Source organism: Lepidochelys kempii, chromosome 24, assembly GCF_965140285.1.
Source record: "Lepidochelys kempii isolate rLepKem1 chromosome 24, rLepKem1.hap1, whole genome shotgun sequence".
In the NCBI taxonomy this organism is placed as follows: domain Eukaryota; kingdom Metazoa; phylum Chordata; order Testudines; family Cheloniidae; genus Lepidochelys; species Lepidochelys kempii.
Window position 1 is genome coordinate 7887973 of NC_136403.1, and position 12671 is coordinate 7900643.

Sequence of the window (12671 nt, forward strand, 5' to 3'; positions counted from 1 at the left end):
CAGACTAGACAGACTTGTGACTGTATCTGGCTATGGCAAATGCTGTGTGCTGACCAGGTGAGTGGGGCAGGACTCCTGAATTCTGTTCCCACATCACTGGGAGAAAAGTGTGGTCTAATGGTTGGGGAAGGGGGATGCCTGAAAGTCTGGATTCCATTCCCAGTTCTGCCACTGACTCGCTGCATGACTTTGTGGTGAGTCACTTTCCCTGATCCTGGCCTCAGTTTCCCCATCTGTAAAATGGGTGCAACATGCACTTTGAGTTCCGTGCACAAAAAAAAGTCACCCTAGAAATGCAGCGTTAGTAGTCACTGAACTCTGCTCATTTCTTTTGTAGTCTGGGGATCATTTAAATATATTTCCTAAAAAACATGCTCTAGTTCAAATAAGAATGAAGTCCTATGGCCTCCCTGAGGGGTGGCCCAACTGCAGCTTGCGGGCCACTCTTTTACTGTTAAAGTGCGGCTCGCAGAACCCCCCTATTCTCCACCTACCGGGGTGTGTGTGGGGGGGGAAAACTCAGGGCTTCTGCCTTGCAGCAGGTGGTGGGGCTAGGGGTTTCTGCCCCTTAGTGGGGGAGAAGGAGCAGGAAGGTCTAGGGGACTTCTGAACCCCGGCAGTTGCCTCCTGTAGGGCTGGGCTTCAGTACCTCACTTGCTGAAGCCCCAAGCAGCGGCAGGCACTCCCTGGGGGGCTGAAACCTCAAGCCCCCACACCCTGCCGCAGGGCAGAAGCACCAAGCAGGTGTGCCCGGCTCTTGCACTTCTGAAGATGATCGTATGCGGCTCGGAGGATCAGTAAAGTTTGGCCACCCCTGGACTTGGAACACAGTGATCCCTTCTGGGCTTAGAATCTATTAATAATTTTCTACCCTTCTCGGTCACACGCCCACACTGCAACCCGCATCAGAAACAACATCCCAACAAATACCCTAGAAAAGTCTGCTGTGCCCGGGGTTGGGGTTCACGACCCCCGCAGGCTCCCAGACAGCCAGATCCTTAACGACCGACATCACCCAACGCCACTCAGCTCGGCTTCTTTCGGCTTGAGCGTCTTCCGGTTTGCTTTGAGAGGAGGTGCGAGGTCTGCTTCTCAGAGGCTCTGGGTGGGGTTGCAGCACTCTCCAGACATAGCCGCAACCACTTCCTGGGCGGCAGCTGCAACCCAAAGCTCTAAACACCATGTCAGCGAGTTCCCCTTGAACTTTCTCTTTGCTCCCAGTTTGTGCCAGCTTAAAGCCTCCTACAATGTGCCCAAAGGATCAGAAAGATCGGCAGATAGGTCGGTGGGAAGGGTGGCCTGTGCTGGTCTGGAATAGGCTGCCCTCCTCTTTCCCGGGGGTCAGGGCTGAGTGGAGACAGGGAAGGGGCCCCCGTTAAAGCTGTGAACCGGGAAGCTTTCGACTGTCTAGGGCACAGTTTGGCATCTCCTGCCATGTCAGGGCTCTGTCTAGCAGGGAAGGATGATTCTTCCCATGTCAGAGGAGGAAATTTGAGGCACAGAGGGGGAAGGGACTTGCTCAAGGTCCCAGTGGGAGAGCCAGGAATAGAACCCAGGAGTCCTGCTGCCAATGTCCTGGAAGGATTGCTTCCCCGCCCCTCCTCCTTAGAACAGCATGGGGAGGCAGTGGGTGATGCCCAGAGGGGCACATGAATGGAGAGAGGGCTCACAAATGCATTTACTTTATTGACAACATCTTTAAATATGATCTTTCGCTTCGCTGGAGGCACATGCTGTTCTCTGACAGGTCTGCAAAGCTGCCCTCTTCCGGGTGAGCTTGACACACCCTTCCCAGACCCCAGCACGGCGGGTAACACGGCCCTGGCCACCGAGCAAGTCGGACACCCCTGCACGAGCTGGTGCCGGGCAGCTGGGAACCCACCCTTTGTTAGTGGCAGTGGTTGCAGCCAACAGCCCAGCTCCTCTGTTCTGATATGCTGACCCCTTGTTCCTGAGCCACGCTGGCTCAGGAAGGGTCACGGCTTCCCATCCCTACAGCTCAGGAGAGACTCTGTCCCTGTTCAGATTCAGGGATCTTCCTCCCCCCAGCAGGGCGGGTCAGCGACGCTCCGCTGCAGCGCAAGCGAGGAGAAAAAAAAAAAAAAAAAAAAAAAAAGAGTCGACAGCCGTTGCAAGCTCCCCGGCACGGAGTTATTCAGGGCAGGGCCTCTGGGAGCAGCGAGCATCATTGCTACGGCTGCAGAGCCTCCGCTTCCCAAGCGGGCGGTGCAGCGAGGCAGGGGGGAAGTGGTCCAGGTTAGAACCGCTGCCCAAGATCCTCACGCCTTCAGCGATGGCGGGCCACAAAACAAAATGCCCACGCTGCACCTGGCCAGCTGAGCGGGCCCACAGGATGCTACACAGGTGGCTCCATGCTTAAGAGCTCTGCATCCATCAGTTCACAGCGGCCTTTTCTCTCAAACCTTACAGTTTGCTGCTCGTGGGCAAAACCTCACACCCCCAAATCCGGTCTCATTAACGTTAAAGATCCCGGGGCGTTAAGAGTAGGGATCTGCCCTATTTTCCTAGGCCAGAATTCCTCCACTCCCTACAGTTGCACCTGTCAATTGCCACCCTCCACCCCAGAAGCGGCTGCATGTCTGTGGGGCTGCGTGTACACTTGATGAATGATGCTATAGAAATAGACAATATTATCGTTACAGGGGTAGACGAAGATCCCGTCTGACCCCTGCAGCAATCAGCTGACCCCAGGAAATGAGAGAGTGGCGAATAACTACCAGTGTTGTGGGACATCCAGCCTTTCACCACGTATCTGGAGAGCGGACGCACAACAGCGTGCAGCGCTGAGATGCCCCGGAGTGCCAAGCACTTTACAAAGAACCCCTCGCTCTCATTCAATGCTTTCTATCTCGAGAGCTCAAAGCACGTTGCAAGGGCAGGCAAATACCGCCAGGCCCATTTTGTAGATGAGGAAAGGGAGTCATGCAGACTGGAAGTGATTTGCTCAAGGTCACACAGCAGAGCCCAGGACAGAACCCAGGTCTCCTGTGCTCTAACCACTGGACAGCAATGCCTTTCCGCATGGCTCCAGCGACTCCTCTGAAAATCCACTGAATTTTTGCTTTGACTCAAACATTTGACTCAATAAAAGGAAAGGAAACACGATCAGCACTAGCTACTCAGTGTGGCTGACTCTAATCCTCAGCAGCGAGGGCAGGAACATGTCAGAACAGGAGTAGCCGCCACAGAAAACCAAATAGTGAAACTGAACTAACCAGGTACTGAATCCGATGCCCTAGATCCAGCAGCTTTTGAATCAAGACATCAAACAAAGGCCTGGCCACTCCCGGGTTATTAAAGATCCAACCCACGATGCTCCTCACAAGAGTTAACCAAATTGCAACCTAGTCAGTCTAACTATGGTTTGTTTCCCATCCCTTTGATTTCATCCAGAAAAGATCTGGTCCTAAGCTTGTGGTGAGAGGCTGCTAAAGAGATGCCACGCTGCTTTCAGCCCCAGAGGTGGCTGCATTTCAGGGACAGGTGAAGCAATGTCTGTATGGCTCATTCATAAACCACTCTGGGGTGAAAGGTACAATATCAAAGGGGATTTATTGTTTAATATATCACCCGAGACCCCATTTGCCTTCGTAGCCTGGGCTTGTCCACTGGTAGCGGCAGCATGTCCTATTCAGGACACACCTGGAGACATGCAGCTTAGAAGGTTGAATTTAAAGATAATCCGGATTAGATGTGGTCAGAAAGCAGGTATTTTCCCCCCACCTCTCATGGAAACTTTGGATCTCCTCCACCACACACCCAAATTTGTTTTCATCAAAATTTTCCACAGAAGCATTTGAATTTTTTGCTGAAAAACAGAATCTGTCAATTCTGAAATGCTGCCGCAGTGCCTCATAGGAGTCGTGGTGCAGTTAGCTTGGGCTCCCATTCTTCTCTAAAGGCCAGGCAGCCTGGTAGGACTACATCTGCATTTGTAGTGGTGCATCATGGGAGATGTAGTCTGGCTGGGAACCGCTGCCCGTAGATGCAAATGAGGACATAAGGAAACCCATCTGCAACTGTTTTAACACTGGAGGACCTGCAGAAGCGGATAGCTTCCCCAGCCCTTAAATGGAGGGGGTGTGGAGAGAGATTTTCATAGAATCATGGGGTTACAAGGGACCGCAAGGGCCATCTAGTAAGCCTCTGCCAAGATGCAGGATTTGTTGGGAATAAACCATCCAAGCCTCTTGAGAGCCTCCATGAAAGGAGCTTCCACACCTCCCTAGGCATCTGTTCAGTTGTCCTACTGTGCTTGCAGTTAAGAAGTTTTTCCTGAGATTTAATCTAAATCTGCCATGCTGTAGTTTGAACCCACTGCCTCTTGTCCTGCCCTCTGTGGCAATAGACAGCACTTTTCCTCCATCTTTTTTATGGCAGCCTTTCAAGTATTTGAAGGCTGCTATCGCGTCCCCCCCTTAATCTCCTCTTTTCCAAACTAAACATACCCAGTTCCTTCAGCCTTTGCAGCGCTTGCATTCCATCCCTTGGATCATCTTTGTCACTCGCCTCTGGATCCTTACCAGTTTCTCTACATCGATGACCAAAATTGGACACACTACTCCAGCTGAAGACCTAAGCACTGCTCTATTCAGCATTGGTGTCACCTCCCAGGACTTGCCTCTATTAATGCAACTCAAAAAATGGCATTTGTTTTTTGGGTTTTTTTTTTGTAACAGCATCACACTGACGACTCGCGTGGAGGATGTGATCCACCACAACTCCCTGATCCTTCTCAGCAGTGCTAAGGGAAGAGAAACCAAATGCACAAATATAGACTGGGGGGATAACTGGCTTGGTAGCAGCACTGCTGAGAAGCAGGACCCTTACTTTGGTCATGGTTGAATTTCATTTTGTCGTCTATAGCCCAGTTCTCCAGTTTATCAAGATCCCTCTAAATTTTAGGTCTGTCCTCCAAAGTGTTTGCAACTCCCCCCGCCCCTGCAGCTTTGTTATCAAATTTGATCAGTCTGCTCTCTAGTCTTACATCCAGGTCATTAATAAAGATGTTAAACACCAGACCCAGAACAGATCCCCATGGAACCTCACCGGAGGCCTCCTTCCAATCTGACATCATTCCATTAATCGTTTCCAATTGTTTAACCAATAATGGTCTGCACTTCTCCAGCTTACTTACAAGAATGTCATGTGGAACTGTGTCTAAAGCCTTGCTGAAGTCCAGGTATATGATGTCCACCACGTTCCCCCTATCCATTAAACAAGTTAACTTGTCAGATAAGGAAATCAAGCTGGTTTGGCATGATTTGTTCTTGGTAAATCCATGCTGGCTGACCAGCGTAGACAAGGCCCAGAAGGATCCAAGTCCACTTCTCCCCACCCCTTGCACGTCACCTTTAAATTCATTAAGCAAGTACACAAACTGCCAGACAAAGCAGCTCCCCATCATAATAAGATTATTCTCAAAAGGCCTTTTTTTTTGGCGCTCCTTCCTTCACCAGTAAGGCAAGTGCTAGTTCCCCATAGAGAAAGATCGGGGCGAGAGACAAGGCCTCCCGGTTTGAAAACGGCTGTCTGTTCAGATAACAGGAAGCTGCTTTCAGTGGAGCTGAACGGGGCTGCATTTTATTCTCTCTCTCTCTCTCACCATCAACAAAAGTGTCTCCCGGGAGGTCTGCTCTGCAGGGGGAGGTTTTTCAGGCCATCGCCTCTCGTTATTGTCCCCGTGGCTCATTAACCTGGCGTGTCAGTTGACTGACTCCTGGTGTGTCCTGAAACCACTCCAGCCCCTAAGGCATCACGCTTCCTGCTACATAACCCAAACTGGGGCTGTTACTTTCCCTACCTTGTCTGAGATCTGGCTGGCTGAATCATTCCAAACCCAACCGTGCTACGCCTGATGCTGCTGCGTTATTTACCTCGCAGGAGCTCCAACAGACTCCAGGCGAGATTGAAGCCCCGTGGTGCAAGGTGCTGTACAAACACATGCGGCAAAGACTGCTTTTGTCCAAGGAGTTCACAACCTATAGAACAGTGGTGGGCAACCTGCGGCCCATCAGGGTAGTCCGCTGGCAGGCTGCGAGACAGTTTGTTTACACCGACCGTCCACAGGCACAGCTGCCCGCAGCTCCCAGCGGCTGTGGTTTGCCGTTCTCAGCCAATGGGATAGAAGGACCACCACCAACAGGTGGATACAGCAAACTCTCCTCCTCCCCATCTGGGAGCAGCGATACGGTTCTGCTGAGCAGTGGCTGGGCAGGTCAGCTAACCAGCGTGGTGTTTGTTTGCAGACCTCACAGCAGAGGGGGAATTTGCAGAACTAGGGCATAGCTTTGCCCAGGCAGAGGGGGTGGCATGAGACACAGCGGGAAGGCGCTGGTGGGAAAATTTGGCATATGGGCAGGAGAGGAAGAGTCAGGCGAGGAGAGGCCATGAAGGGCCTTAAAAAAGCAGAGACCAGGTTCTGAGCCTCTAACTCGTTCAACTTGGGGTCGCGTGCATGGCACACCTGGCGGGAGCTCGGCACATCTCAGGATCGGGCCCTGAGTCAGCCATCCTTGCAGGGTCACTCGCTCTGCCCGGACACAGCTGGGATGATGCTGAAGGGGAGGCTACTGGACATAGACCTTGTGGTTCTCTAGCTCCCGGCCAGGCTCGCTCAGCCTGTGCTAGCTACTATCCACACACAGGGTCTGACCAGCTCCTCTACCAGGGGAACAGATGGCAGGGTGTTGTTCGCACAGGGCTGTAGGGGTGCCCGGGACTTGATGGAGTACCAGGCCCAGTGTCCCAACAGGGTTACAACCCCAACAAGGCATATCACAGAGATCACACCACCAGAAGGGCCAGGCCACGGGGAGAACATGACACTCAGCAGCCAGAGAAGAGCTTGCGGTTAGAAAAGTGACTCAGCAGAGATGACAACAGCCTGGGTGTCCATAGTTATGCTTTGTTGGCAACTCAATACCTCCCCCCTGCCTCTCTCTAGCGCCTCCTGGCTTAAGGATATCAATGTGCAGAGTCTCTCACCATGCCCAGGAGACAGGCGTTATTCCCATCACCCCGTTTATAGATGGAGTAGAGGGAGGGGAAGCAACGGGTCCAAGATCAGAGGGGAAATCAGCAGCAGACCAAGGGTGCTTCACTTTAAATCTTCAAGGGTTTTTCGGGGTGGGGGGGTATGGGGGGTGTTAAGTTTGCCACACTGCAATCTCCACGAGGAGCTGGAAATCACAGCCATGTTCCTTCCACCTCCTACGTCCCACAGTGATGCTGCTATCGGAGGGTCCTTTAGACCAGTGCTGCTCAAGCTATCTGATGTGGGGGACCGGCAAATGTGCGTGCAGACTGGCAGCCGATGGCTCACGGACCGGCACTGGTCCGTGGACCACCACTTGGCGTAGCACTGCTTTAGACAATGCACGAGTCGGAATAGATTCCGGTTCACTCCCCCAGAGCTCTATCAGGGATAATAGGAATTAAAATGGGTTTGCCTCATTAAGGGAAACAGGTACAGCTCAGAGACGGGGGAACAGGAGCAGCAGAGTGAGGGGTAAGCCACAGCTGGGTATGAACAGCCCTCTTCCTGACCTGGCTCCCTTTGGAGCCAGTGGGAGTTTTGCTGATGGATTTCAATCGGAGGAAAGTCTAGCCCTGCAGAACGCTTCATCCTTCCTCCTGCTTAGGGGACCCTGCACTTCGCCTCTGGTTTCAAAGAGATTATATCTCCCTATAGCCACCAGCGACAGCCTCCAGCCACGTTGAAGTGTGTGATTCTGCTTAGAGGGCCGGTCCTTTTGCACAGCGTGCGTATTTGCACGCACCACCACATGTGCTCTGCCAGGCACCTCTTAACATCAGCGCAGTCCCGCCTGATTTACACCCGTGTAAGCGAGAGGAGACTCCAGCCCAGGGAGAGAACAGGACATTGCACCGGGAATCTGTCCAGGGAAGAAGGTTCACCCATGCAAAGACCAAAACAAACCCTGACAAATGGGGTTATAAATAGTCTGTCCCTTCCCGGCAGGTCTTAGAGGTTAAAAACCTTAAATTCTAAAAGGAGAAGGGGGAAAATAAATCTATTTTCAGCTGGGCTCTGGGCACTGACTCAAAGCCCAAACAACAAATAAGCAGAGGGCAGTTCAGCAGGCCAGACAGCCAGGGGGAGAAAAGGGTGGTTTTCATGTGGTTACTGGCTAGAACCCAACACTCCAATCCATAACTTTGCGGGCAGGGGATGGGAGAGTGCGCGGTAAGGGGGTTTTCATAACCTAGGAGATCTGGGAAAGACTTTCTGGATCACCCAGCTTAGCGCAGGACTGTTCCCACAGGCATGGGCTCCACTTCTCTTCTACAAGCGTGATGGCCAAATAACTCCTAGTTTCCAGTGCTCTGAGAAGAGGATTGGGCCCTGTTCCTGCAGCACGAACCCATCCTGGTTCAAGCTGCTTCCCACTCCCGTGCCCTGGGGATCGTCACCAACTGGGATTTTGGAACCACTGAAGGAGGACTGCCACGCCTCGGCAAATCCAAGGAAGCCTGGGATAACACCCCAAATCCCACTCAAACCTGGATTAGCTGGTGCTGGTGTCTGTAGCCTGGTGGCAGACAAATGGATATAGGCCTAGCCTGGAAATCTGGGTTCTATTCCTTGCCTTATGTGTCCATGCCTCAGTTTCCCCCCAACTGTAAAATATAGAGAACAATGCTTGAGCGCTGAAGGTATTATTTTGTGGGTGAACCTGAAGGAACTTGAGCCCTTAGGGCATACCAGCAATTCTGGGTCAGACTTTGCCTGCACACACAATGTGTAGTGCCTTAACTATACACAACACCCCCATCCAGCGGAGGAACAGTTAGAACTGTACAAGGAGTACTTATTCCATATAGCTTATTCCCATAAGGCCTAGTCCCATTATCCTGGGATTCAGCAGACCTGGGGTCTATTCTGGCTCTGGGTGACCTTGGGCAAGTCACATCCCTGCCCCAGTTTCCCCACATATAAAATAGGGACAATGATACCAACCTGCTTTGAAAAGCGCTTTGCGATCTAGGGGCTGATCTGCATTGGGAACTCACTTCGGCATAGACACATTGCACAGGGGTGTGACAGCCGCACCGGAGAGATGCAGCGATGCGGACCTAACCCCTGGTGTAGACAGCGCTGGGTCACCAGAAGAATTCTTCCGGCAACCTAGCTACTGCCTCAGGGAGGTGGATGACTTATGCCGATGGGAGACCACATCCCGTCTACATTGAGGTGCTGCAGCTTGGCAGCTGTAGTGGTTTAAGTGTAGATGGGATGGAAAAACGGCTACATAAGAGGTAGGTGGTGGTGTTATTTTTACCAGTATAACCGAGCCCTCCCTAGGGATTGTAGCTGGATATTTATATCGGTAAAACAATCACACCCCAGCATAGTTCTACTGGGAAACACTGTCTGTCACCCAGGCCTTCATCAGCCAAAAGGAAAAACATTTCCCAGAGGTAGGGGAATGAGCGAGAGCCCTTTGCTGCGTCACGCCAGCCCTTGCCGCACGCAGGTCTAGAGGGGGGGATTGTTTTGATTACACATTGGAAAACAGGAAAGGTCACTTCCTCTGCCCCGGCAGCCCGAGTGCAGCAGACTTGAAAGGGAACCTTTGGCACATTTGCCGGCAAGGCTGGGCCGTGTGCTTCCTGACTTGGGGGCGGGGGGAGAGAGAGAAGAGAGTCACCTCTCCTTTACAAAAAGAAAAGGAGTACTTGTGGCACCTTAGAGACTAACCAATTTATTTGAGCATGAGCTTTCGTGAGCTACAGCTCACTTCATCGGATTTCAGCTGTAGCTCACGAAAGCTCATGCTCAAATAAATTGGTTAGTCTCTAAGGTGCCACAAGTACTCCTTTTCTTTCTGCGAATACAGACTAACATGGCTGTTACTCTGAAACCTCTCCTGTACATTTGCCGCAGGCCCCTCCTGGCTGCCTGCTCCAGCCAAAGCAGCAGAGAGAGAGACAGCTGTTGATTTCAGCACCTCATTTACATCGAGGCCCCCTCTATGCCACCAGAGTGGCAGAACCCACTCCCCACACCCTGGGCACAGCTAGTGTGGGGCAGGCATAAGGGCTCTGTGTCAGCCCTGCTCCCAGCCCCCAGCACAGAGGGCAGATGAGGGGCGTTTGGCTGGAATTCACTGCACGGGGGCTGAGAACCTGCTCTGGCCCTAATTCAGGGCAGCCACTGAGGGCTGGGAAGGGCCCTGCGCGGCCCCAGAACAGGGGGAGGGCCAAGGTGGCTTGAAACTGTCTTAATTCCAGACTCCCCAAGTACAGGGACAGTTTCTTGTCCCCTAAGCCAGCCCTGCTACTGTACGCACGTTTGCAAGCTGGCTGCAGTTGGGTCTGCTTCCCGCAGAGAGCTGGGCTCCTTCACCGTGCTGAAGTCTTATTAGTGTTTCTATGGTGCCATTCATCCAGCGAGCTAAACACCCTTTACCACCAATTCATTAGCCCCCACACCCAGCCCCCACCCTGAGGTAGATCACGCTCATCAGCCCCCTTGGACAGATCTGGAAACTGAGGCACGGGGAAGTGAAGCGACTTGCCAAGGGTGCAAAGATATTTAGTGGCAGAGGCAGGAATAAGCCCTGGCGTCCTGACCCACCCCCCAGCGATTCACAGACATACCAGCACCCATTTTCTCCGGAGGCCTGGTCACGTTTCTCGTTAGCAAGTAACCACCAACACCACGTACAACGCAAATCAAGGGCGCGTGCTGAGCATCTCCACGGCCTGCCTTGCTCTCAGAGACCAGCGCACAAGGCTGGGCACAGTATGGAGTAGGCCTCGGGATTCGGACAGGGTCCCTTTAATTCTTCCTCTTCCCAGCCAGCGAGGGGAGGAATTTTTGCATTAGACCCAAGAGACAAAGTGACGACATCGCAACGCGGGCACGAGCCATTGCATCATCACGCCATGCTAGGGACAACATCAAGTCACAGACCCCAAATACACACGCCCGCTAGTACGAATACGATTACAGACGGTGCCTGCTAGTGGCTGGAGGTCCAAAGGCTTCGAATCAGTCTACTAGTGCTACTGAATGGAGCTTCTCCCTTGAGCTCAGCTTTGGAACAGGTGGATCTGTGGGGTGGAGTCCACGGTCAGGGTGCATGCATCTGCAAACGTGTGTGCAAACACCCAGGGCACTTGCACGGCCCAGGCGTAGCCAAGCACTTCCACAGGCAGGGAGAGGAGACGCCCTCGGCTGTTCTTTTCAACCGCTGATCTTTACGTGAGAAACTAACTTCTCTCTCGGATTTTACATACGCTGGGGGAGGGGAATTTGAAGTGTGGCAGGAAACTGGGCTTTCCATAAGAGCTAGCGCCGTGTGGGCTGGAGAAACTTGTGTCATGAGATCCCGGCCACAGACAATAGCTATGGAAAGTTTGTGGGGGTGGCTTTTATACCCCAGACTCCCCCCCCCCCCGCCCAGTCACATGTGCATTCAGGGGCAGGTTTTCAAGAACTCAGCACCCACCGTTGGGGCTGCGTTTTCAAAGGCCGTCACTCAAGGCCAGATTTCCCCGGCTAGCCCTGGGACCAGAGGTGCCGAGCTCTTGTGCGAATCCAGCCCTTGGAGCCCAGTTAAATGCCAGCCAGGCACATACGGCCAGGATCAGCCCTCAATCCCTGGCTGGCTGATCTTCCCCGTAGCCCCTTTCTCCCCAGGCTCTGCCTGACAGACCTGAGGATCCAGCCGTTCGGAGGAAGCGCTTTGAAAACCAGCTGCGGGGTGGAGGCAGTGGGCCAGATGGAGGCAGCAGGAGGGCGGCGTGTCTCTAAGTGTCTTCCTGCCAGCCAGCGAGCAGTGGCAGGACCAAAAGAGGCCCCATTTGGGATGGCGTAAGGAACACAAGCAGCGATGAGAGGCTGTGACAGACGTTGCAATCCCATGCAGTATCCCTGGGGACCACTATGTTACGAATGGTTTATGTACAATTGTGTTGTATTTCCTCCCAGAGCTCCTGTTGGAACTAACCAGCGTGTGTGTGTGTGGGGGGGAATTACCTGCGATTATAGAGAACTCCAGAGAATTTCCATCCCATGGGGCGTTTGCATAGCCTGGTTCAAACTGGGCTTCCCAGAGACTCAAACAATGGAGCTTAAACTGTCACCGGGTTTCTTTTGGATGCAGCAAATGGACAGGAACTTCTGTCCCAGGGGGCCCCAATCCTTGTGGAAGAGTTTGAGGGACTTTGGCCAACAAGGCCCCCTAAGATTGAGGGGTGCCCCTGGGGCAGCCATTAACATGCGTATAGGAACATCTCTTGCTTTTCAGGTTTCTCCGGAATGCTTTTCCCTTAAGAATAAAGGTGCTGGCTTAGAAGGCGCTGGGTGGTAACTTATCACACCACCCTGTGCGTAGCCCTCGGAGAGAAGGAAATGCACAGCCGCTAGCAGAGTGGCTTGCTGGGGTATCTGTGACACTTGGAAAGTGAGGGGTGGGATAGGACGAAAGGATGGAACCAGTCAAGCCCAGTGCGAATGGCCACGTACCTTGGACCTAGAGGACGAGAGGTGGATGCATCTGGGATGTAGGTTCATTGCATAGATTAACTGGAAAGTTAGCACCTTCAGTGCCGGGTCTGTGCAGATGTGTCCTTAGACCCACCGAGGCCCGCCCTGGAATGCGGAGATGTCACCAGGA

At 52.8% G+C, this 12671-nt stretch overlaps 1 protein-coding gene across 1 annotated transcript in view; it reads right to left on the reverse strand.

Annotated features, from left to right (window-relative positions):
• CDC42SE1 (CDC42 small effector 1) overlaps positions 1–12671 on the reverse strand; it is a 54919-nt gene that overhangs the window by 26003 nt on the left and 16245 nt on the right. The gene's annotated exons all lie outside the window — the stretch shown is intronic.